This window comes from Neofelis nebulosa, chromosome 5 (assembly GCF_028018385.1).
Source record: "Neofelis nebulosa isolate mNeoNeb1 chromosome 5, mNeoNeb1.pri, whole genome shotgun sequence".
In the NCBI taxonomy this organism is placed as follows: domain Eukaryota; kingdom Metazoa; phylum Chordata; class Mammalia; order Carnivora; family Felidae; genus Neofelis; species Neofelis nebulosa.
The window spans coordinates 79,650,861-79,677,024 of NC_080786.1; the positions used below are offsets into that span (position 1 = coordinate 79,650,861).

The 26,164-nt window shown below is 43.5% G+C and overlaps 1 protein-coding gene across 5 annotated transcripts in view; it reads left to right on the forward strand.

The window, feature by feature from the left end:
* LPP (LIM domain containing preferred translocation partner in lipoma) overlaps positions 1-26,164 on the forward strand; it is a 682,444-nt gene that overhangs the window by 174,746 nt on the left and 481,534 nt on the right. For 4 of the 5 annotated variants that reach the window (XM_058732400.1, XM_058732402.1, XM_058732403.1 and 1 more), the window contains one exon: positions 1,201-1,264. The exons of the other annotated variant lie outside the window; for it this stretch is intronic. The gene's annotated coding sequence lies outside the window, so the exon portion shown is untranslated. The remainder of the gene's footprint in view (positions 1-1,200; positions 1,265-26,164) is intronic. 5 annotated transcript variants of the gene reach the window in all.

Here is a 26,164-nt window from a genome sequence, read left to right on the forward strand (position 1 = left end):
ATATGAAAATGGGATAGATGAATAAAACTTTCCAGAAGTCTCCTACTTCTCAATAAATCTGTCCACTGTATTCAGTTCCCTTGGTCTTCTGTTGGAAGCTTCATCTCTCTGAACCTAAGGGGCAAACTTTAGGCACAAAGGCACAAGCTTTAAAATTACTTGAGATGTACCTGAGGTCTTTCACCTAAGGCCGTATCTCTTGCTTCTTGGGCTTGAGGGGACACTTCATTTTTCAATTTTCAAGTGTTGTCTTTGGAAACACATATTCTTTGTTGTTGTTGGGGTGAGGCCATGTGAGATACACATAGTTAATATTGAGGTGCTTTAGAACTAGGCGTACGGATCAAAGCAATTCTCCCCCCTCAGGTATTCTCTACTATTGTGTGTTTATCACATTGCCCTTTGATCAGATAAACATGGGCTCACATGAGGAAATATTAATGTTTTGTATACCATCACTTTCCATTATCTACAGATAGGAAATAATGGAGGAAAATCTTCCCCAAAAAGTTGAACTGAGGTTTGGCTATGAAGTAGATATTATAAGCCCCATTTACATATGAGGAAATTGACACTCAGAGAGTGTAAGTAACTTGCCCAAGGACATTGTTAAGAGGAAGACAAGTCTGACTGGCTCTAAATCCCATGTGTTTTTGCTGCTTTCTCATGTCAATCAAATAGCTGGTTTCATTTTATTATTCCCTCCTCCCCCCAACCTACTGGATAAAGTCAGTGAGTTTGTGTTTTCCCAACCTAATAGCCCGGGACAGACTAAGATATAAAGGAAAGATCACTGGGCCAACAGGTGGAGCCCAGAAAGTCCAAACTCATACCCTGCTGTATACTATACTGTGTAATCTTGGGCAAGTTACCTGCCTTTCCTGAACTTCGGTTCCCACATCTGTAAAATGAACACAGTGATACTCATTCCCTGTATGTGTGTGAAGTTAATCATGAGAAATATGTTAGTTCCCTTCTCCTTCTCTCTGTTCCTCCTGGAGTTTCTGTATCCTCACCTGTGAAGTGAGCAGATGATTCTCTTCCTGCTTCTTCACTGGGTTGTTATGGAGTGAAATGAGATGACAAACGTGAAAATGTTTTGCAAAACAAGAAACTGCTATATAGATAGAAGAGTTTATGATTATTAATGATACATATAGCGTAGTACCTAAGAGTAACATTTACCTATTTTATTTACAGACGCTAGCATAGCAGTTTGCTGAACCTGGTGTCCACTGACCATTTGAAGAGCTAGTTATCTGAGGTAAGAGAGGATAGGCATCTTCGTATTTAAGAATTGCTAATGGGCAAGTTATCCAATAATGTTTACAGTTGATTTTACTCCCAACGGAAGAAATACAAAAGTATTTCCCGAGCACCAAAACCTGAAAAATGGCCAAAGCAATGAACTGCCATCCTTTTATCTTTTTTTGATTTAATTTTCCCTTTCTTCTTCTTTTTTTTTTTTTTTTTAAGTTTTTAATGTATGTTTTTATTTTGGAGAGAGAGAGAGACAGAGACAGAGCACAAGCAGGGGCAGAAAGAAAGGGTATCTGAAGCAGGCTCCAGGCTTCAAGCTGTCAGCATAGAGCCTAACGCGGGGCTCGAACTCTCGAACTATGAGATCATGACCTGAGCCAAAGTTGGCCGCTCAACCAACTGAGCCAGCCAGGCACCACTAATTTTCCCTTTCAAGTCCTAGCACAAAGATCTGGGCAACGCAGAAGACTCAGACTTAACAATTATTTACGTGTCCATGATATGGTGTGTTCTTATCTACTCTCTTTTGGTGTCCCCAGCTAGCATGTGGCAGGACGGCTTCTCTCCAGTTTCTGAGCCCTTGACTGGCTGAATTTTTCATTACACTATGCTGCCATGCTACCTGGCTTTGAAGGGATCAAACTCTACTTGGTGGGGGCATCTCTCAGCTTCCCCAGAAAGATCTCAAAATGACATAATCCAAGGCTACGATGATGACAACAAAATCCTAAGAATACAGCAAGTGAGTTAGAAGGTTTTTGAAACTCAGGACCCATAGTATCCAGATGCCACTGTTCTGGGGGACCTGTGTGAAGGAGATAGACTTTTGGCAAAAGAGTGTTATTTGCGTTGAGTTTGTCAAGAAAACAGAGGCCAGAAAAAAAATTCAAAGGAAGCACGATAGTTGCAAAATGTGCAAGATGTGAGTTTTCTTTTGCGGCTAACCAGCTCATAACCGCACTTCTCAGCTAGGTCTGCTGTATTCGATGTCATCTATGAGAAGACTTGCGCCAAAAAGAGGTGACACAGTCAATACGGTGGGCCTAACTGCAGACCCTGCACTGTAGCAACTTTGTAGAAGATTTTATACCAGCACTTAAAGTACTGTAAACATTTGTTTTGCTGAATATTTCAGTAATTGTGTTGGTATGTTATTTCTATGATCTTGAACTTAAACGTGACTTTAGTTACAGAGACCTTTGAAAACATTAAAGTCTGTTGCTGTGCCCCATATTTGTAGGACTTAATAGTTTAGAATTGAGTGGAAATGATGGTATTACATTAACATGTTTTTTTCATTAATATGGTTTTTAAAGCTAATATTCACACACATCAAATAAGAACATGTCATGTGTAAACAAGGTGGGTGACGCACAGCCTGTGAAACTCCTCTATAATTAGATCAGAATGGCAGCCACTTGTTTAGATTTTATTCTCATTCCTACAAAAGAGATGGTTACAAAAAAAACAGTAGTGGGGGCGCCTGGGTGGCTCAGTCGGTTAAGCATCTGACCTCGGCTCTGGTCACGATCTCACGGTCCGTGGATTCAAGCCCCGCTTCGGGTTCTGTGCTGACAGCTCAGAGCCTGGAGGCTGCTTCAGATTCTGTGTGTGTCTCTCTCTCTGCCCCTCCCCTGCTCGTACTGTATCTCTCTCTATCTCTCTCAAAAATAAATAAACATTAAAAAATTAGAAAACAGGGGCGCCTGGGTGGTGCAGTCGGTTAAGCGTCCGACTTCAGCCAGGTCACGATCTCGCGGTCTGTGAGTTCGAGCCCCGCATCAGGCTCTGGGCTGATGGCTCGGAGCCTGGAGCCTGTTTCCGATTCTGTGTCTCCCTCTCTCTCTGCCCCTCCCCCGTTCATGCTCTGTCTCTCTCTGTCCCAAAAATAAATAAAAAACGTTGAAAAAAAAAATTAAAAAAAAAAATTAGAAAACAAAAAAAACTCCGTAGTGGCCAAAAATACATGAATGGCTCCTGCCCATCTTTTGGTCCCTCTCTAGTCCATAAAATACTCCTGCAAAAATTCCGTTCCGATATATTTCCTGTACTTTCGTGGATAAATATGTTAGAAAAGAATGTTCCGTAGGCATGTAATATCAAAGTTTTGGTAGCTCTGTTAGGAAGAGGTCTGAGTTGTTCATGTAGAAGCTGCAGTTCATTAACTTTTCTCCAAATACCAGTTGTTAAATATTAATAGAGTAAGCTTTGAAAAGTGGCTGTGTGCCCCCCTTCTGCACTGAACCCATCTTGAAACTACAAATAGGAGTTTAAACAAGCCTTGAAAGGTTAAGAAACAATTGCTCTCGAGAAAGGCGACTTTTACCTATATCTGTTTCATCCATCCTCTGTATTTTGGAGCTCGGGATAGGTGTGAGAAGGGAAAGATAAAAACTGCTCAAATAACCTTTGGAGGGTAGAGAAGGACATATTCTCAGGGCACGCTGCAGAAATGTAAAATAATCTGGTGGTAATAATTGGTATCGGTGGCAGTAATGAAGAAAGAATAACAGTTTAAGTAAATAATTAGACTTGACAGTAGATGTGTCAACAGGTACCCACTTAATGAGCGTAATCATTGTTTTTCTCCACTTTCAACGTTGATCCACTGACTGTGGTGTGTTCCCTGTTCCACTTCCAAACCAAATCTATTTAAAGCTGCGCTTCATGGAATCTGAAACCCTGCACCCTGTTTACTATTTAGAGCTGATACCCAGTGTTCTTCAATAGGCAAGATCTGTACTTGAACGAGAATAGGCTTCTGGCCTCCTGTAGGCCGTTGATTATCCTTGTTTTCCACCGGGTGATTCATTAGCAAGGATGAATAATACTGAATTAATTATCATGGACTTGTCTATATTGCTAGAGTGAATTGTTGATTATAATTTGATGGAAACAGCCCTCCTGTACCTTAAATTAAATTAATCAGCTACTGCTTTTTTGAGATGGAGGAAGAGGCAGTGATATTATAATACATGAGATGATTTTCTTAGTTACCTGGATAGAATTGCATTGTTTGGGGGAGCGAAGCCATGTGTTTTATGTTATGTTGTGTGAAGCAGAAGTCATGAGAATCTAATTCTAATCCCAGCTCTGGCTGTGTCACCTTGGCAAGTCACTTTCCCTCTCCAGGGGTCCATTTCAGCATCTAACAACAGATGGAGTTGGACCAGTTGATCATGGCATTACTTCTAGTCAAATGTCCTATTGTCTGTGATTTTGTTTCTTAGCCAGTCTTTTCTTTCTCCTCCTGTCATTTTTCCAAAGTCATGGGAAAGTCTTATGACTCTGCTACGGAGCCAGTGCTGGGAAGTCGGTATCTCTATTATCCTTGGTTCTTTAACGTACCAGAAGAGCAGTTTATGATTTAAATTCTGTGTATACCATGATAGAGTGTTTATGCACGGATCATCCCTTACCTCTAGCAACGTTCAGTTTCTGGTTAGAAAAGAGAAACAAAAATCCATCTTCCTTCTTGTTTTTCTACTCCATAATCTGGGTCTCATTTCTAGAGGGTCTAGGACACTTATCCCCTGGTTATGTTGATGGGTTCCTCTTCTGTTGTTGACTTTTCCAGGTTGAGTCATTGACCTGTAAGGAGAGGTCAGAATATCAAAGCCAGAGGGGACTTTAAGAACCAATCGAGCCAGATTCCCTCCTTTCAGAGACTGAGATTTGTGGTCAGGGAGGGAGTCTGATTTGTCTGAGATATTAGTGGCAGATCTTGGTCTAGAACTTTTCTTCTGACTCCATAGTTGTAGCTCTGTTTCAGGAGAGCTGTCTCTTTCTATAAACTGTCCTTTATGTTCCCAATATTTAAAGGGCCAGTGTCTTTTGGGCAAAACCCATCTCAGTGTCAATGCAGGGATGCAAGATGCTTTTAAAGCAAAAATGGATTCCAGGCATCTCTGTTAATTCCTTAGGGCAATGGAGTAGAGAATTCTGGCTGGCTTCTGCTGACTGTTTTTTATTAGGAGACTATGGATTCCCCTGCAATCTTTCCTGTAAAAGATTACTTGACCCTGACATCACCACTGTTTCCTCCACCCGCCTCCTGCCCTTTTTTGATCCAGTGAATTATAGGAAGCTGGGGATGAGCTCCTAGCTGGCTGTTTACTGTGCATAGTTGGGAACATTAATAAAGGGAAGACGGATGAAGGATTGATAAGCAAGAGGACAGGAGAGTAATAGCCAACACAGTGAAATCTAGTTCAAGGCCTGTAATTCCCAGGTGTAGTGCTACACAAGATTAATAGCAGCGTCTCTCATTCTTTCAGACTTTCTCTCTGCTTTGTTCTTATGGGACTGGGCTGGGCCTGAGAAGCAGCTGGAATGATCTTTGCCAAAACCAAACTCATGTCTTCATGAGATTTCCAGGTCCAGAGAAGAGAGTAGTAATTATCCATCATTGAGAAGATAATTTAGAAGCCATTGGATCTAAACACTTATCTTGGACCTCCTAATACTGAAATACAGAGTGTGGAAATCATTTTACTGAGTCTGAAGTTCATTCCGGCTCTCATCAATGTGCTTTGACTCTGGTGAAGCCATGACCTTCCCTTGAACCTCAGTTTCTCCATCTCTGTGATGGGAAGAGAAGGAGGGGTGCAAGAGATGATGTCAAAGCTTCTCTCGTTCCTGATTTTCATGGGTCTCTGTTTAGTCTAAGGCCCCATGGCAAGTTCGCAGCTGAGCCAGGCCTTGAATTCAGAAGCGTCTCTGTGTGCTTTGGAATGCCCGTTACCATAACTTCTACTGCCCGTGGAGGTTCTAAACAGTGCCCTTGCATCTCTCAGCCTTTTAAAAATTAAATACATCTTTTTCCCCCCTCAGTTGACAAGTCTCTTTGATTTTGTCAAGGGACTTGCCTAAGGCAGTAGTTTTTAATTTGTGTGTGGTGCCTGTGTGTGAGGCACGGGGCGGGAGTAGAGGGAAGAAGATTATGGAATATTTAAAAACTGAGGGGAATCTTTGAAATAATTAGAAAATGCACATCTTCAGAGAATGCTGTCTATACTTTTAGGAGGTTTGTAGACCTTCTGAATGCCGATGGAGGTTCTAGGTTAAGCAAAAGATGTTCTTCGATGTTTGGCTAACATACATTTCCTGTTGCTGTTGGACTTTTCCGTAGTTCACCTATAGTTCTACTCTGAGTTTCCACCTCATTTGTGAGTGTGACCCTGGACATTTAAATGTGCTAAACTGTTGAGTGATATTTTAATATTGAAACCGCTGTTCTGCTAGCTTTACTCACTCACACACTCACTCACTTGCTCACTCACACACATTAATTTTAACCCAGAATCAGCACGTGATAGCCATTTTAGTATATTATTTCATTTAATCTCCCAAAACAAAACAAAAAAATTACTTTTTTTCCCATTTTTCACGTACAGAAACTGAGCTCAGAGTGGTTGATAATTTGCCTAAGCATACAGCTAATAAATAGCAAAGTCTGGATTTAAATCCAGATCTGGTCCTACATATGTGATTACCTCCAGAAACCATACTGAATATGAATAGGGACAATGAAAATTGCATAAACCGTAGCAATCCCTGGTAGAAAATGGTGAATGGGCCCCAAAGGAGTGCAGCGAATGTGTGCTGTGGGAGTTCAGAGAGGGACAAGATCATATATCCTGAGTCATTATATGATAATTTATTAATTAAGTGCTTATCTGGCAGCTGCAGGCAGACTAAGAAATTTTGAACAGTTGTATAAAATGTATTCTAAATCACTCATTTTTTTTTCCTTTTTCTTCAAACTTCAATCAGGCTAGTGGTCTCGGTTTCTTAATTTTTGTAAGTGAAGCGAGGAGTAGACCAAGAGAGATTAGAGTCCTAGCGCCCTGATACCTGTGAGCTGGTCATCAACTGAATTGGAATGTCAATGCTTTGGGGAATCCATTGGTTGTTTTCTCCCTGTTATACTGAGCGTGGGATTTTTAAAAAGAGATAGACTTCTGACCATGCACGGATCAGCACAAGTGCAGATGTGAGCAGCCAGAACCTGGAACGTGCCAAGATGTAATGTCTGCCACATGTGTGAAGCTAATGCATCGCACTCGGTGAGGCACTGTGAATGTACGTGGGAGCCATGAGAGCGAAAGCTGGTGTCAGAGTTGGAAGAGGCCTCCGAGATGATCAGGGGCAATGCCTTCACCTCTCTCATGGGGAAACGGAGGCAGAATAAAAACCAGACTTCCTACCAATCTCTGCGGGGGGATCTACCTGAATTTTCTGTCTTCTATTGGCTAGCACTCACACAACAGAACACAACAGATAGGCTTGGTATACTGGGATTGGGAATCCTGCGGAACTCGTGTGATCTTGAATACATTACCTGATTTCTTTGGGTCTCGGTTTTGTTGTCTGTAAAATGGAAATCATGCCCCACCGACAGGACTGTTGTGAGGACAAGTTCAGTACACAGAGGCATATTGTTAATGTCATTGATAATCCTCGTCATAGCTGAAGAGACAGGCATGGTTGTCCTGTTTCTACAGACTCTATTTCCTGATTTCATCATGGTACTTTTTAGGTCCTTGCTTCTCAGGGTTTGGTCTGAAGACCAGGAACTTCAACATCACCTAGGAGCTTGTTCGAAATGCAGACTTTAGGCCACACTCCAGACTTCCTGAATCAGAATCTGCATTTTAACAAGATCCCCAGGTAGTTCCTTTGCTCATTAGAGTTTGAGAAGCATTGTTTTGTGCCTGAGATCAATGTCAAGGCTATTGGTCATGGCCTGGTGCCAGCTACTGGCACACTGCCAGCCTTCCCGGGGCATGCCTTACCCATGCCTTGTGATGGTGGGAGGGAAGCCTGTGAAGTTGCTCCCTGGGAATAACGGAAAACTGGGTTGAAGGAATCCAGCAGCCTTTATCTTTTCAACGCCCTTCATTTTCTCAGCAGTACGACTCACAGGGGTCAAACTGGGATTGGATCCCAGATCTTTCTGCTCACAAAGTCCATGTTCTTTTCATTAAACCATGATGTCTCAGTCAGGAGGAACGCTGGGCCGTGCGGATGAGAACTCTCCTTCCCCCCATAGTGCGAATGTTTCCACACTGGCTGTTTTACTCTATTACTCAATTCCTAGAGGGGAGGAATTGAAAAAAAATAATAATAATAAAAAAAAGCTTGAGTCGAAAGCCAGGATCCTGCAGCTTAATCAGTTATTTTCGTTTTTTAATGAGGGTGAGTATTGTGAAATAAGTAATTATTAATTACTCAAAACTAATGAAATATTTTAGTTTCCTTGCTAAAAAAGCATATGGAAGCGAAAAGAAAGCATATGGGTGTTTTTCGGGAAGCATATTGGTGAATGGACAAATTGCACAGTGCCAATGTGCCTTTGCTGCCTGGCTGGGGCCATCACTCTGTGTGCTGGCATCCGAGTCCTCGTGTGTTTAACGAGATTTTTAAAAATTCCCATCTGATGTGTGCCTTGGGTTGCCTCTGGAGTTACACAGCTCTGCCTCCCAATTTTCCTGCCATGATTTCACTGACTTTGCTAGTTGAGCGCCACCTGTTTCGAAGCCTCTGCCAAAGGTGGCTTCCCCAGGTGTACCCCATGCTCTGCTGTAGAATCAAGGGGTCGGCCCAGCTGATGGCTGCGTGTCGAGACTGTCCACCTGATGCTTTTGCACAGTGGTGAAAACAGTACCCTTTTAGACCGTAGGGCTGGATCTCCTTGCTCCGACTGGGGACTCTGGAGGAGACCTGGGTCAGCCATTGAATCTCTGCATTGCAGGTTTCTTCCCTGTGACGTCGGGATGGTGATGCCCGTGCTCCTCGGCTCACAGGCACGGCTGTTTATCCAATTTGTAGTCCATGACCTGTGCCCCTCCTCTCCTTTCCTTTATGTCTCCTGTCTCCTGCTACGTATTTAGTCAGTCTGGTAAATAGCTTGATGGATTTGGAAGAGGTTGAAACTATTTTCGCTGCTCTGGGGATTGCATACTTCTAGACTTGGAATGATCAGATGCCGCATGGTATGTTTGAGAAGGTTCTTGGCTGAGTGTCAGAAAAACTGAGGTTGCAGACCAGCCTGGCTTAATAAGCATTTACATAGCACCTACCGAGCAGGGTGGGTTGCTAAGAAATTGAAGAAGGGAGGTAGCAGGGATGTGGAGGTGAGTTTGAGTCAGGGCCAACCAAGACTCAGTGTGATGCGTGAGCTCAGTAATTACACTTTGTGAGTGAGAGAATTTTGAAGGCGTCTTTCTACCTGGGGGTTTCTTGTAGAAACTGGATTGGAGTCTGCTTTAAAAGATGGTTAAACGGACTTGGATGGGATGTTACAGGAAGTGGAGGGGAAGCCTCTGGCAGGCAAGACCCAGAAGCAGGTGACTACCAGCCATGTCCAGAGAACAGGAAATGGCTAACAGAAATCTTCACTCAAGAGAAATCACTTCTGTTTTGGTGGGACTGTGTCTACCCATCTGCAAAACGTGAGCATTGGACAAGATGGCTGTCAAGAAGCTTCAACTCCAACTGGAATTATGTAAGATCTATCGTGGAGCCAGATAAGCCACTGAGCTCGACCCTGACAGCTGATAGAGTCAGTGGGACGGGGCCATCTTCCTACTACCCCACATGGTATCATGATGAGGGATGGGTGGAGGTGACCATTATTATTCTCACCTTTAAAACTCTTTTGATGCTTATATTTGAAAGAGAGAGAGAGAGAGTGGGGTGGGGGGGAGAGAGACACACACACAGAATCTGAAGCAGGCTCTAGGCTCCGAGCTGTCAGCACAGAGCCCGATGCGGGACTCAAACCTGCGAACCCTGAGATCATGACGTGAGCCGAAGTGGGACACTTAACTGACTAAGCCACCTGGGCACCCTTATTCTGGCCTTTAATGCATCAAACATAGACTGATCAAATGATCTGAGACATAAAACGAATAAGACATGGGACCATATAAGACACTGCTGACCCTTCTACTGCATAGGACCAGCTCCTATAAAATGTCACCTCCCGCCATTTTGCCTGTGTGGGCCCTGCTCTCCTGCTTAAAGGACAGCTCGTATCCTACCTTTTACGGAAGCTTTCTTTCTCTACCTCTTGGCTCTGACATACACCGTCTTAGCCTTGGACTGTGTTATAATGAAACCCTATTTTCTATTGCCATCTTTTCATGTTTCCTCACACCCATCCTCTGCCCCTCCTGTACACATATTATAAGGCTTCTGAATCTCAGGACTGCGTTCTGCTTCTCCAAATTCCCGTCAACTCCTGGTAGTGCCCTATACATCGTGCTCAATAAAGAAACCTGTAACTATATTCTTCAACAGTTTCCCCATTCTGTGTTGCTTGTGTTTAAGATGGCCATGACACTTGGAGGCTTACAGAATTTCAGAACTGGAAAGGGACCCAACAACTGCCTAGAGCCCTCTCCCAGGGAAGAAATGACTGACCATATTTTATCTGCCCAATCAGCAGTAGGTCTGAGAAGGGCGCCCCCGTCTGACCAAGCAGGAGAGGGAAGGTTACGCCTTGAGTTCCTGCTCACCACTCAGGCCTTGGCTGGGTTCCTCCTTTCTCTGAAGACCTTTAGGAATAAAGACGGTACACACAGCACTATGGCTGTGTGGAGCGGAGAGAAACAAGCGGACGTTTCCTGGGTATCTGTTATGTGGCAGTCTTCGTGACAGACGCTTTCACCTCCGTTAGCTCGGTCCGTCGTCGTAAGCTAGAATTTACACTCCGCGTGAGGGAGACAGTTGTAAACGGGATATTTAGCAAAAGCCCCTCCTTAGAAGCTCTGATGAGCACACTGTGCTGGGGAGGCGCTTGTGATCAAGACTGAGCAAGACTGGGGTGGGAGGGCCTGTGTTTTCCTAAGTACATAGCGGAGTCTTGGGAGATCCAGACTCGTGTCTTACACATGACTGTTGGCCTTAGTGGCTCGTACTTGCTCTTATTACATCTTTCTTCTTCGTTTCCCCAAACCTGCAATCCTCTGACTCTATATTTCTTCCCCCTGCTCACTTTCCTTTTCCCCATCTCTCCTTCTTCTGAGTTAACCCTGGGCGGCCCGAGGTTCCGTAGGCTCTCCGATAGCAGAGTTCTCTGTACTGGACTGTGAAAATGCTGGCAGGGAAGATGAGACACAGATCTGTTAAATACATAGTAAAAATAGCTTATGATCTATGGGATTCGGTATTAAGCAAGATGATATTAACGAGGTTTGAGTGCTGTTCTGAAATGAGGCAGCTGCACACGCACATTGGCTGCTTTTCCTCCCTACCTCTGGCAGCTTGTGAGAAGTGTTGCCATGACAGTCCTTGGGCTCTGTTTAGATCAGCTATTTTCTGAAGGAGCCCCTGACCTTCCCCACAATAGAAACCGTCGATGTGGTCATGTCAGTGCCTCTTCAGACGCTGTGTGACTGGTGAGCCCCAGTTGTCACTTGGAAACTGTTGGAAGCTGTAGGTCAGGACACAGACATTGAATGCTTGGGAGTAGGAAGGGCTTTTCAATATCCTCCACTCATTTGTTGGGTGAGGATACTAAGGCCCACTGAGTGGCAGTGACTTGCTCAAGGTTACAGAGTGCAGTAGGGACAAGGGATGGGAACTTGGGTCTCCTGATTTCTCCTGTTCCGACTGTGCCACACGTCCCCTGCCCGAGGGCTGTGGATGGAGATGAGCCAGGCCTGGGGACGTCACTGTCCCTAAGGATGGGCAGAGGAGTTGAACTGGGAGAGGAACTCCATTCAGAGGAAGGAATGAGGAAATGGTGGGGAGTTACAGAAAGTGTTGGCTGACAGATACCCCGGAGTGAATGCCTGAGGTGCCACTCAGCAGTGCCCGTCGGCAGAGACACTTTCCTATCAGATGCCACAGATGAGGTCATGGCAGGTAGATGCTTAAAGGGGCAGGGGACAATCATGTCATGGTCTCTATTGCTCTGAACCCTTTCCTGACCTCTCATAGGACCTCACATGAGACTACCATGAGAGACATTGTCAGCACTGTCCTTTCTTGGTGGGTACTTGATTATGTAGTGTGAAATATTCTTAAGGTAGTTTGCATGTGAAATGCTGTCTTTTCCACAAGATTACAGGGGCCTAGGGGATAGAAGCGATTTTTCTCCCTTTCTTTTTTTCGTCTCTCTTCCTCTCCCTCCTGCCCTCCCTCCCCCTTGCCTTTCAAATATGGCACCTGACACGGATCCAAGTCACTATGATGAGCATACAGTAAATTTTTGTTGAGTTGAACTTGGTTGAATTCACATTGACCTCTTCCAAGTTTTCTTAGTTGGCAATGAAAGTTGGCAAATGATGAGTTTGGGGAACAGTGTTCTCACCAACTTGGATTCTGTATGACTTCTTGTATGGTCTTAATTTCCATAAAACCCAGTATGCTGTCCAGTGTTATCCTCGTTCTGCAATGACGAAACGAGTCAAGGAACCAGCTCAGACTCACTTCAAGTAATAAATGGTAGAGACTTGATTTGAATCTAGGCCTTCTGTCTTCAAATAATGTAACATTCCATTCTGCTCTTCCCCACTACTTGTGGAGGGGCTTTGTTTCATAGACAGTGGTTCAACCTTCTATGGTGGAGTCTCCAACCTTTTAAGGTTGCAACCTACCCCCTGAAGAGTTTGGGAAAATAATTATGAGACCTCGTGTTCAAACAGTGATTGTTACAGTGCTTTGGACAACATCGTAGCTGATTTTTTTTTCAGTAAGCCAGGGAAAAATGGTGCACTTGTATATTCTTTAATTTGTTTAGTTTGAGATAAACTTTAGTGTTTAAGAGTTTTTAAACTTTTAATACATTTGGATACATACAGGATAGGGGGATGAATGGTCTTCTGCACTAAATGAATTGACTAATTTAGCAGAGAACAAAGTTAGACCACTATTTTTGGTTATAAAAGAAGGATGTAAGGATTTTGGATGCTGTGGTGAAAGCCAGGATTTTGGTTGATATTGTTGTTTTCTAGGTTCCTGTCAACATTTGACATATTCATTACATGATATCCATTATGCTTTCCTAACTTCTGTAGGATTTGGATGAGTTGGATTGATAACAGTCTGCATTCTTTCTGAAATACATAAATAATTTATGTATGTGGTCAGGAAGAACAACTTCGCCTAATTTAAATTTCAGAATAGAGGCAAGGCTTATTTGTAGTGAGTATAATATCTGACATATATCATGTTTCCTTTTCATATCTAACTTTCTAGGTGTTTAAGGAGGAGGATGAGTTGAATAATAATAGTATCATGTCCAGAGAGAAAGCTGAATATATAAGACAAATATGTTTGTGAAATCTATTTCTGTATTGTGTGTGTGTGTGTGTGTGTGTGTGTGTGTGTGTGTGATTATCTTATGGTCTTTTTATAAAGTTGTCTATACTTTGAAAGTGTATAATAACTTTGGAATTACCAAAGGAAGAATTGAAATTTAAACCTGAATGTTCAGGGAGATAAATATTTTACCTTTTGTTTTAGCGTTGTAGGTAAAGTTAAGAAGTTAGACAATTGTATTGTTTGGTGTTAGATGGAAATCAAACACTATATTTTCTTTGAGGACAAAGTTTGTCTTGGGTATCTGAGTATTCTTGCAATCTTTCTAAAAATTTTTGGTCCCCATGGATGCTCATACTTTAATTCCATTGAGTCACTTTACTCTGAACAATGGCTAAGAGAACATGTGATTTACTATAAATAATGCACTCTAAATAAATAAAAGGAAAAAAGGAAAACAAAAAAAGCAGGACTGTCTTTCCCTCTCGTACGTTTGAGGCAGTTGACCTTGCTTTAGAGTTGCATAGGTCTGTGTCTGTCTTTAAGCAGATTAGGACCACTCTGAAGGCAAGAGAAATGTTTTCTGCATGTTTGCAAGAACGGTTTTGTGAATTCAGGTGCAGGTAATTAAAACAACCTTGATAACATCCTTTGCTTGGGATTGACAGGCTTATTTGGAGTCTCTTTAGAAGGCATCCTATTACTCTTGAAACCCCTCTGCTTCATTGGCTTTATGTGGAGTGAAGAAACATTGTCCATCTGCCTACTTAACAAGAAAAAGGGGTGGTTTAGGAGTGCAGTAGCCTGTTTACATGCTGGCCCAAACTGTCACTGTAAGAAAAGGTTTCATATATTTCCAAATGTAACAGAGCTAGGAAAAATATACACATGTAATATATAGAGTGCATGTATGTGTACATATATATATGATCTGTTCCTTGTCACAATATTTAACCCAAAGTGCTATTTACAGTAATGAATCAAAATGTCAGTTTTTAAAAATATGAAGTGTCAAAGTGTTCCCACATTGCAGGAAAGTTTGATGTGACAGTTTGTTAGTCATGTGACTATTATATCAAATGTGTCTCACAATGTTTTTGCTCAGTGTTCCCTTTTGTAGGCTCCTCACACTTCTCTTCGTGAATTCCTAGTTCAAGTTACTAGCCCAAGGAGCACATTTAGGTTACGTGTCTCCCACACCTCACAAATGCTGTGTTTTTCTGTACTTGAAACTGACTGGATTTCACATTATTTTGGAGCGGTTTGATTTTGTGCCTGACACATTTATGTATAGTGGCTAAAAAAAAATCCGGCTACTGTCACTGTGTTGTTTTCACTGCAGAACCATTACTTGAAACTGGGAGAATGGATGTTTTGTGTTTCCAGAAGCTGGGAGCCCCAAGGTATAATTTAGGTGTCCTTATTTGCTGTTGCCCACTCTTTCACCTTGGATGCATTTTTAAATTTTGCTTGGCACAATGATTATACCAACTTCTACATCCTGTTGAAAGGGCAGAATCATCGATCATAAATGTTTTATGTTTTGGGGGGCGCCTGGGGTGGCTCAGTTGGTTAAGCGTCTGACTCTTGATTTCGGCTCAGGTCACCATCTCACGGTTCGTGGGTTCAAGCTCAGCATTGGGCTCTGTGCTGACGTTGTGGAGCCTGCTTGGGTTCTTTCTCTCTCTGTCTCTTTCTCTGTCTCTCTTTCTCTCTCCCTCTCTCTGCCCCTCCCTGCTCACACTCTCTCTGTCTGTCTCTCAAAAGTTAACACACATTTAAAAAATAAATGTTTTATGTTTTGGAAAAGAGAGTATGATTTCTCTCAAGATACTGATGGCTGTGATACTTGGTAGCTCTATGTCTATGAGCTGCGCTTTATCTTTGGCCCTCAGTTTCCCTGAAGAATTGTTAAGGTTGAAATTAGATTATATCAGCGAATTTTTAATCTATGCTTCAAGGAACCCCAGGGTCCTGAGTGGGTATTTGGCCTCAGATCCTGGGGTACAGGGTGAGTGAGGATGACCCTGGGCCTTTCTACCTTGAGTAGCTGCACTCTTGAGATTTGTTTTAATTTAGTTTTCTATACTATTTCGCTTAAGTAAAAGTTTCCATTGCTTGCATAACCAGTTTGCCTACCAGCTGGCACCCAGTCCACAAGCTGGATCTGGACTCAGCATTCTTGGACTCTGTGGCTCATTTCCCAAGAGGTTTTGGTGGAGAAACACATCAACAGATGTTGGCCACTCTGGTATCAGGCTCCACCTGTGCATTCAGGAGGCCTGCGTGGAAGTTCTTTCAATGGCACAGATTCGAGGGAAGGGCCACTAACTGAGGTCACATTGGTGTTTGCATTTAATTCTTACATCTTTCTTGCCTTAATAGACTGACTTTCCAAGTCAGCAGTTTTCGGGTCAGCTAAGACCATGATTTACAATAAGTATAGGCAGAGGAAGGTATAGAATGTTTGCAAGTATTTCATCTGCTTCTGGTCAAGGACATGAATATTACTGTTTTGAAATTTTTTTTAAATTTATTTTTGAGAGAGAGACCGAGAGACAGAGAGTGAGCGGGGGAAGGACAGAGAGAGAGAGGAAGACACAGGATCTGAAGCAGGCTCCAGGCTCTGAACTATCAGCACAGAGCCCAACACGGGGGCTTGAACTCACAAACCACGAGATCATGACCTGAGCTGAAGTCAGACATTTAACCGACAGAGCCACCCAGGCGCCCCATGAATGCTACTCTTTAAGCTGGAGAGTTTTAGCTAGTGTGGGGAGGAAGGTGTGCATACGCCTGGATATATCCCCTAGAATGGTATGGGAGGAAGATACAAAGTTGTGAATTAGCAAATCAGGCAGAGACTGTAAGAATGACAAATGACTAGGGCGCATGACTCAGTAACCCTGTAGAAAAGCCTTGAAGTATGAGCATAATACAATTAAATTGGAGAAAATATTTCTCCTAGATGAAAACAACAAAACAAAACAAAACAAAACAAAATAAAACAAAACAAAACAAAACAAAACAAAACAAAACAAAACAAAATGAAACGAAAAACATGTCCTAAAGATGGCAGAGAGGAAGAATGGCTATTTTGCAAGATGCAGAAACATTATGTTCAAAGTTTCTCAGGAATCAGTTTATGGGATTAGTTTGATTTAACTCTTTTAATAGCTGGAATCCTGAAGGGAGACAGTGGTCAAGTCTACAGTTCTGTGCATGACACTTTCTTGTAGTGAAATGCCCCTCTGGTAATAAATCTCATGCAAACAGTGTGAGTCCAGAAGCAGCAGCAGAGTGCCAAGACAGAATGTTCTTGTACTGAGTCACATATCAGCCCCCGGGGATGCACCTGGGTTTATTTGGATGAGAGGGGAGGGATGACCCAAAATACGTGTCTAAGATAATGAGGGAAAAGCCCCGGAGTGATTCCTGGCTCATGCCCTGAAGAAACTGGTGAGATGAGGCAAAACGTTCTGAACACACGTTGAGCTCTAGAAATACAGTTTCATATCAGGCAGGAAGCATTCTCTGCATCGTTTTGTCACTGTGGAATACCGTACCGGGTTGTCAGGATGGGGGGAGGTGACACGAGGGTGAACCAAAACAAAAACACTCACCTGTCTTGTCCGTTTACTTATCTTACTTTTGCATTGACTCCTTTCTGCCCCTTTTTTTCTCTTTGGTAGAGCTTAAGGACCTTGACTTCAGAGCCTTGTCTTTGTTTCCCAGTTGCCTACACTCATGCCTGGCTCATCTATGAGCTCAATAAATAGTTGCTCAATGGATGAGCAATACTGAAAGGTAGCATTACGGAGGGAAGACACATGACAGAAATCTGGAAAATTCTGACCTGGCCACTTCTGAACTCCCTGGGACTTTTACTTAATGCTTATTGAGTTAGGTATTATTCTGAGCACTTTGCATTATTAACTCACTCAATCCTCACAAGCACTCTCTGAGGAAGTTACTGTTACTTCTCCCATTTCACAGAGGGAAAATTGAGCACCAGAGACTTAACACAACTTGCTTCCAGGTCACATGTTCATAAGAGGGAAAGGCAGAACTGGAACTCAGGTAGTCTGTCTCCAGAAGCTGCTCTCTTCACCACTAAGCCGTATTGTCTCCGTGCAGTGAGTATAATTATACTTGCCTATTCTGTCTCCTAGCATGTTGCGAGGCTGACACAAGATGATAGGTGCGAAGTATTAACCACCCGGTGAAGGTGACACAGTACACAGATAGCTATACTTTAAAGTAAAAAGCAGAACCTTGGCGAGGAAGTTCAGAGAAGGAAAAAAAACACTCCTTCCAACTTGGGTGGAGGGCCAGGGATTAAGGAAGGCTTCGTGGGGGAAGTGACATTTGGGTGAGCCTTGAATGAGTGGGATTTTGGTCAAGGGAGATGCTTTGTAAGCAAGTGGAAGGAATGATAGAATCAAGGTACCAGCGTGCAGTGTGGTGGAAAAGAAGGTGTTCGTTCACCAAATGTTGATGAGGTTAGAGGATCCTGTGCGTTGGAGGGAGGGCGAGAAACAGTGAGTAGGGTATTGAATGGGAAGATGATAAAACATAGCAAAAAACACTAGAGCAGCCTCACATTCTTTCTGGGAGGTGACTGTAGGCAGGTGGGTGATCCCTGCCTTACCCATATCATCCTTTGAGTCATTTTCTTATGCGTGGTCCATCAATACTAGCCCAGGTTGACATCACTCTAAAAAGAGTGGTCGCATCAACCTGCAGAATGCCTCATACTCTGGCGCCCTCTTAGGTATTGACAATGTACATTAGCTGCTTTTAGGGAACCCTCTGGGACAACATGCAGCTTGCTCTCCTTTGACTCTGGAACTTTGTTTTTGCCTTTGAGCAACCCTAGTCAACATCCCCTAGCAGGCGTACTGCAGGAGACCCCCAGCCATCGTGTCCATTGGCCAAGAAAAGATCATCTGAGACTAGAGCTAGATCCATTTTTGGGGCGGCCGAGAGTCCCATCTGAAAGAAGAAGTTGGAGCACTTTTGCCTGTAGAAATGACGTGTCATTTAGAAAGAAAGCTGTGCTCAAGATAAACTTGAGAGCATGCAGCCCCTCTGAAAAGTAAGAGTGAGAAGCAGGAAGTGAGGGAGCCTGAGGTCTTCAAATGGAATGTGCAGAAGTGTGTTGGTTACCAACCACAGGAACTCCCCTAGCAGGCTGCCTTGTGAACATTTTTTGAGAAAACAGCCTCGGTGCCAGCAGTTCACCAACTGGCCCCAGAGAGGGCTCTGTGCCTATTTCCTTCTTCCTCCCAGGCATTAGCTTGAGAGGGAAGGGAAGGCTCTATTGAGTGTCGACACTGTCCTGGGCCTTTCATGAGGAGCGGTTGCATAAAATTACTTCACTTAATCCCCTCCACAATCGGACTAGGTCAGGATTATTAATCTCTGCTTTTCCACGGGAGGATGCTGAATCCCAGGGCACCTCACTTGTGCTGAGGTAGATCATGTTTTATGTGTTGAATCTTTGCCATGTTCCTTTACCTCCTTGTCTGTCTGGTGAATTTGGGTTCCTCCAGGTCATAAAGGAGGTTCTCCTCTGAAGAGCCTCCGTGCCACACGTGACCCGTTGTCTTGAGTTGCATGACGATCCTGTTCTTCGTGTCTGCGCCATTTCTCTCAAGGTTCGGTACTTGGGTCTGAGCGACTGTAGAGCCCACGTGCTTACACTGCCTTCCTTGCCTGCATTCAGCGTTCTCCACGGCAGGACTATAGGGAAACTTTTTAGACCCAGTCCCGCAGGGGATGCTGCCTCTCCAGCCCATCGCCCTAGATCTGCTTTGCTGACGTATTTTGAGTTCTCTAGATTCTGGGCCTCCTTCTTATTAATGTCATTTCCCAACTCCTGGAACCTACCTGTTACCTTCTCATTTATGAGGTCCTGTCAGAACTTTCAAGCAACCCTTTTCAAGTCTGGCCTGTGCTGGAATCACTTGGGGCACCTCACTCTCAGAGATGATGGTCCAGTGGGTCTGAGAGCATAGTGTGGGAGAATGTGTTTTTCTGACGAGCTTCTGGATGATTCTGAAACTGTCGGTTTGTGGGCTCATTTTCATTAGCACGCCTTTTAAGTACAGTTCAAGACCCCTGTTCTCCAGGAAATTTAACTGACTGTCTTCACCCGTAGTGGTTTCTTTTTTCACTGTCTCTTTCTCTTTCTCCTTCTTTTGTATCTTCGTAAAACCCATCTCCTTCTTTATCTGAATCAGGTAACTTTTCATGCATGTAAGTCTCAGGGGCTCCGTTACTGACTTGTGGTGCCATCAACACTTTAGATAAGACAGACGACTTTGTATAAATGAACACAACTTTGGAAGGGGCGTCTTGAATCATGAATCCTGAGCTCACATCTTGTCATAGCCTCCATGAGCTTTGTGTTTTGGGGACAAATCATACCTTGTGGAGTTGAGTTTCCTCATCTCTAAAGTAATTGTCCCATTTCCTCTTGCGACAGAAGCTCATAGAAAAGATGAAATGAGATAGTGAATATATAAATTGCTGTCCAAGTGCAGTGACATTCATTGTAGATTATTGATGCTGTTTTGTTTTGTAGAGTTGACTCATCCACTTTATCATTAATGATGAGGCATGAAGGAAATGCTGTTGTTTTCAATGAAATGCAGACTGGAGGGTGGGGCTGAAGGGACCCTGAGATTTTGAGAAAGCACCTTAGGTTCCTGGAAATGATTCTCACACCAACAGTTGTGAGCCTGTGCTCAGGACAGAAAAGCACCGTACCTTTATACTGTACTTTTTGCTTCCTGTGGACTATGGTAACAGTTACGAAAATTGTGTTCATGTTCTGAGCTTCTCGAGTAAACTTGAGAAGAGCAAGGGAATATTGATAGTGGTTGTCATTTCTAGGGGTTTGTAGGGGAATCGCTAGTGGGTAAATTGCTAAATCATTTAATTTCTGTTTTCTCTAATGAGAAGACCTAAAAAAGAAGTGTTCTCTCCTTGGTTTCCTTGAGAAAGCATATCCATCCCTTCAATGCTTGCTATGCCAAACTAGACCTGGCACTGAGGACTGGGAGTGGGGTTGTATGTAATTTCTTCCTTCACAGAGTTTACAATCCAGTGGAAGGTCCAGTTTTACCAAGCTAATCCATGTAGGTGACAAAGGAGAGGTATAGGCAGCATGCTGTGGGAGCCCGGAGGAGGGTTCTGGTGGGTGTGGAATGGGGGAGAAGCTTCCTGAAGGAAGTGGCGTTTGAGCACACCTTTAAGAGCTGAAAGGAATTTGTTCAATGAACTTTTTAGGTCTGAACAAGCCAGATGAAGAGATGGTGCGTTACTGCTCTAGGCATTTCCTATCGTGTTTTATTGCCAGGGCTATGGGAAAAGAGTCACTTCACAGAAACCTGAGAATATCTTCTTTGCAGATCTCCTGCTGGTAGTTTGGTCCATCTGACGATACTTAATTCTTTTAGTACATGTGTCACCTCCTTCTTTACTGGATGTTCCCTTTTGCAACTTCTGGGCTTGAGGTTTCTTTCCGGGTCATTGTCCTCTTTCCTGCAACACTGGCTTACTCCCTACTTCCCTGCTCCTTTGGGCCACCTCTTTCTCTTGTCCCCAAATACTTTAAAACCTTTCCCTCCCATCGTTTACTTCTTAGCTCGTGTTTTGACCTGCAGCGTTAATGGCAGCTTTTTAATTTCCTTGTATTGATTAGATTGATGTGTTTGCAACACGAAGGCACTGCTTTCTCTTCTCTGGGCTCTGGACCATCAAGTGTCTAATGCCAAGGCAGGTCAGTACTCATATGTATATCATGCCTTTGTGGCCGAGAGGAGAGAAGGTCACAGTGAAAGGAAAGGGGTTGTTAAAATCTGTTGGAACGAAACCTCAAGTGCCCGGCTTGCCTGAGAATGCGAGGTAGGCTTTCTATTCTGTGGCTGGCATATTAGAAACGTTTGATGTTTGGAGCATTACATTTTGATACTTTTAATAATGTAATATAACTTTACATCAACTGAATCCAGGCAATTTCACCATCCACTCCATTATTAATTCCAGATGGGAAAATTCATTAGGGTTCAAATTTTGTTTGAGGCCCAACTGTTTCTTAAATTATTATTACAATTATTATCTATTTATTTTTTTACAACTGATGGGAAGGGAAATTTAACAGCTGTGTGATTAGCAGGGCATGAAATTAAAAATGTTTTGCACAGAATCAAGAGGTTGTTTACTACAGAATTCCTCATCTGAGAATTAAGTATCATTAAGATTGGCCACAAGATGCTCTCTTTCACCATTTAAGTTCGATTTTTCGCATCCAGTCCTTCACTAAAAGGCCTTTAACCTTTTCTAGAAGGCAAACGCTGGTCAGATCATCACAAAGCATTTCCAATGTTCACAGTCAAGGTAACAACCCCGTTTCTGTCACTCACAAAACAATAGTGCTACCGGAAGTTCAGCCTCACTGCTCACGGCAAAGATTGAGCAAGTCCCAGTTGGCAGAAGTCTGGTCCAGGAGAAAAGGCTGCAGCCCGACCAGTGGCTTGAGTCTTCTCTCTCAAAATCCTAAGAGGGTCATCTTCCTATGACGTCTAGAATGTGGTGTTTCTGCATACATTTGCCTTTACTCCCATGATGCCATTTCTTGGGCCCTTTTGCAGAAATCCCTCCCTTGGGTTGTAGAAAGTACCACATCCCGCCTCCTTTGGGTGGGATGCTGGCAGTCTTCTGCAGAAGTAGTGGAGCGTGATGGTCGAGCACATTCGCTGCTGGAGCCTCTCTACTGAATGCTGAGGCCAGTTCTTCTGTTTCCCCTGTCGACTTGCGTGAGCTCTCTGCACCCCCTTTGCCTCCTCCCTTTATTTAGAGGTGAAAACGCTGCCTACCTCCAAGGTTAGTTTGAGGACCCCAAGAGTGAATACCTGGAAAATGTTTATGGCTCTGCTCGACTTACAGTTTATGCTCAATTACTGTTAGCTGCCTCCATTTTTTAAGGTAATGCGTTGTTCTGTGTGAGAAGGTCTTCAGTAAACATCCGGCACGGCCTTGCCTAGCTCTCAGCCTGGAATCTTTCATTTCCTCCTGCCTTCTTTGTCTTTAATAGAGTCTTTCCTGTATGATAATTATCTATATACTTGTATTAATTCTTTCTTTAGACAGGTTTTATCTCGATACGCAATGAATTCAACCAGAGCTAGACCCAGTCTCTGCCCTCTTGAGAGATCTTTTCGCGGAGGGGAGTGGGGCTGGTGAAAGTTAATGCAGGTAACTCTTGCTGGAGAGAGAGTTGCTTGGACTAGAAATCTCCCTGATAAGAGTTATGATACTTATTTGATTTTTTTAAAGTGATTTGTTTATTTTGAGAGAGAAGGAGATAGCATGAGTGTGGGAGGGGCAGGGGGAGGGAGAGAGAATCCCAAGCAGGCTCTGCACTGTCAGCACAAAGGCCCATGTAGGGCTCGAACTCACGAACTGTGCGATCATGACCTGTGCTGAAATCGAGTCGGATGCTTAACCGACTGAGCCACCCAGTGCCCCGAGAGATATCATATTTAGATTGCACCTCTGATTCAGGGGTTTGTGGTCATTGAAGGAGAGAGATGTTAGTTTTGGTGGGGTTGGAGACAGATATGGAGAAAATGAAGGAAGTCTCCCTGGAGGAGGAAGCATTTAATGTGGGCCCTGAACACTGGGTGGAATTTGACCTGGTAGAAAAGGGGGAAAGTCTCCCCAGGAGGCTAAGTGAAGGGTGTGGACTGTGCTTGAATTTTTTGAGTTTCCTCTGTGCTGCCCTCTGGCTGCCATCCAGGCCCTTAGAAGAGCTGTTGCTGCAGGTGGAAAGCCAGTGAGTGTGCGAGTGACGCTCTCATAGTCTCCAGGTATTGTACGAAGAGGAGACAGAGGAGCCACCCTCACCCACACCCTCCCTCCCGCCCCGCACCTGGTGCAGTCTAAGTGTCTTCAAAAGGGGGTTTGCTTTTCAGCATGGGTGAGAGAGAGGAAGAGTAGGAGACACAGAGGCAGGAAATGCTGGATGGGTATAGAGGGATTATAATGAAAGGCTCTTGAGTGCTCTTAATGTTTTCCTTGCAGATCACTTTTAGGAGTGACATAAGTGCGTTTTTTTTCTTTTAAATATCAAAGTGGCACTTTTTTTCTCCTTATCTCTACTTTTTCCTTAGGAGCCAGTATTAAAATTACTCTTGCCCTCTGCCCTTAAAAATACAGCTGGGTGGGTTATGCAGGAGAGTATTCCTGGAATGCATTATATGCTGGGCAATAGATGTAGGTGTTTACTGCCTTTCCTACCATTCTTTAACGGTAGAAGAAGGCCGTTAAAGTGGGGATGCTACCAGCAACCCCGTGGTGGTTGGTGGATATGTTTCCACACCGTGGCTCCTCTGCTTCAGCTCTCTGCCATGTCAAGGTGGTTTTAAATTTACTGTCACTTTCAGCAAGTGAGCTGATGAGGCACCATAGTGTGCCCATGACTGGCCAGACATTACATGGTGTGGTCCCAGAATAAGGAGGTTGGAGTTTTAGCCTCCGCTGGAACAGCAAGTGTTAGAGTTATCCAAACAGTGCTTTAAAAAAAAAAAAAAAAAAAAAAAGCTTATTTATTTATTTTTGAGAGAGAGACAGAGCGAGAGAAGGGGAGGGGCAGAGAAGAATATCCCAAGCAGGCTCCACACTGTCAGCGCAGAGCCCGATGCGGGGTTGAACCCACAAACTGTGAAATCAAGACCCAAGCTGAAATCAAGAGTGTGATGCTTAAACAGCTGAGCCACCCAGACGCCCCTCCAAGCACTGTTTTGCATGGGGGTGCCATTGCAACGCAGGGAGCACTTGTCCCGAAGTTGCTGCCACTGCTCAAAACATCCGCAGTCTTGCCTGCAGAGATAATGATGAGCCACCCCAAAAAGCCATAGAAGCGTGAGATGTGAGACCATGAAGTCCACTTACCTCATTCTGAGTGCAAGAAACCGAAGCCCTGACACAAAAACTGTTGTGCACAGCCGTCTTTCACACAGACAGGGGAAGCACCAGCTCTCAATGACTTTGTTAGCTCTGTGCCTGGTATTTTCTCATTGTCCCAGAAATGAGACAATGAGAAAACGGATCCTTAAGACAATGGATTCTGAGTTATGCCTGTGAATAATTTGAAAAAAAAAGAGTACGACAGAGAAAAAAGGGGAGAAGTTCCCCTTGGCATTGCCTAATATCACAGAGTATATCCGAAGCATAGGGCAGACCCAGACCTCTTGGGTGAGGATCTTTCTGTATAATACAGGAACGTCTCAAGAAATAGAAATCGCTTTGTCAGAGTTGTTAGTTGATTATTGTTGCATCTGTTACAAAATTGGGAGTAGGTAAAGGTAGAGTGAAACCTAGAGTTTCTAGCTGAATCTAGACCTTACCTTTCAGGGTAAGACCCTACCTTTCAGGTAGAGTTGTTGTCAGGAATAAAGCTCTGTCCTTGTCATACTCCACGGTCACTTCATGGCAGCATTTCCTGAAATGCCCTCTGTGGAATAGTAGCTCCACAAATGGCCGAATCAGCTGGGGAATCAGCTGTTTTTATAGCCAGCCACTCACTTTGGAGATTCTCCGTGCATCTTCAGCAAGCTTAACTCGAAGAAGTCCTATAGGTTAAAAACAATGGCCACAGCATTCTTTAAATTCAGGTTTTGTCAAATTTATTTTATAATGGAGCCTTTTTGTGGGCAATTTCTCAGACTCGAGTTTTGTGGAACATTCTTTGGAATTTTGTGGAAAATAGCATGACTTTATTGTCAAAATTCTTACGCCTCACCTCTGCCATCTTGTAATGATCTGCAGTGAAATATAAAGGCATTTGGGCTACACTACAGATCCTTGTCTGCCCTCCCTTCACCATAGGAGGGATTACAGGTTTATTTCAGGATCAAACACTTTGCAAATGAAATGTTGTTAGGAAGGGGAGGAAAAAAACCTTCTAGAGCCTAATAATTGCAGAAAGAAGACAGTGTTATACCAGCCAAACTCAATTTTGTGAATTAGGGCTTTAACTTGGAGAGTTGTTCCTGAAAATAGCTTGTTTTTAAGCAAAACTTTGTTGGCTTTGGTGGTAGGCTTTTTTCACCATCAAAGGCATGAATATGGGTGATTTTAAACTGTGGCATGTTTCTTGCATTCAAAACCAAGACTTATGGAGGAAACACTTCTTTTTTTTAACTTTTCTGAAAAGTTGACTTGACCATCATGACATTTTCTTCTGTTTATTTGAGAATATTAGGTTACCTCCCCTCCCCTCCCCTTCTCTCCCCTCCCCTCCCCTTCTCTCCCCTCCCCTCCCCTCCTCTCCCCTCTCCTCCCCTCTCTTCCCCTCCCTTCTCTTCCCCTCCCCTCTCCTCCCCTCTCTTCCCCTCCCTTCTCCTCCCCTCCCCTCCCCTCCTTTCCTCTTCTCTCCTTTCCTTTTTTAAGCTTGAAAGGTCCTTGTTGATCTGCCCAAGCCCACACTTGACAGATGAGGAAATAGAATCCTGGAAGGCTTTGATAACCTTTCTTAATTCACTCTCCTACTTAGTGACAAAACCAGAACTAAAATCAAGGTCTCTCTTTTACCTGTCCAGTACTTTTTTTTTTTTTTCCG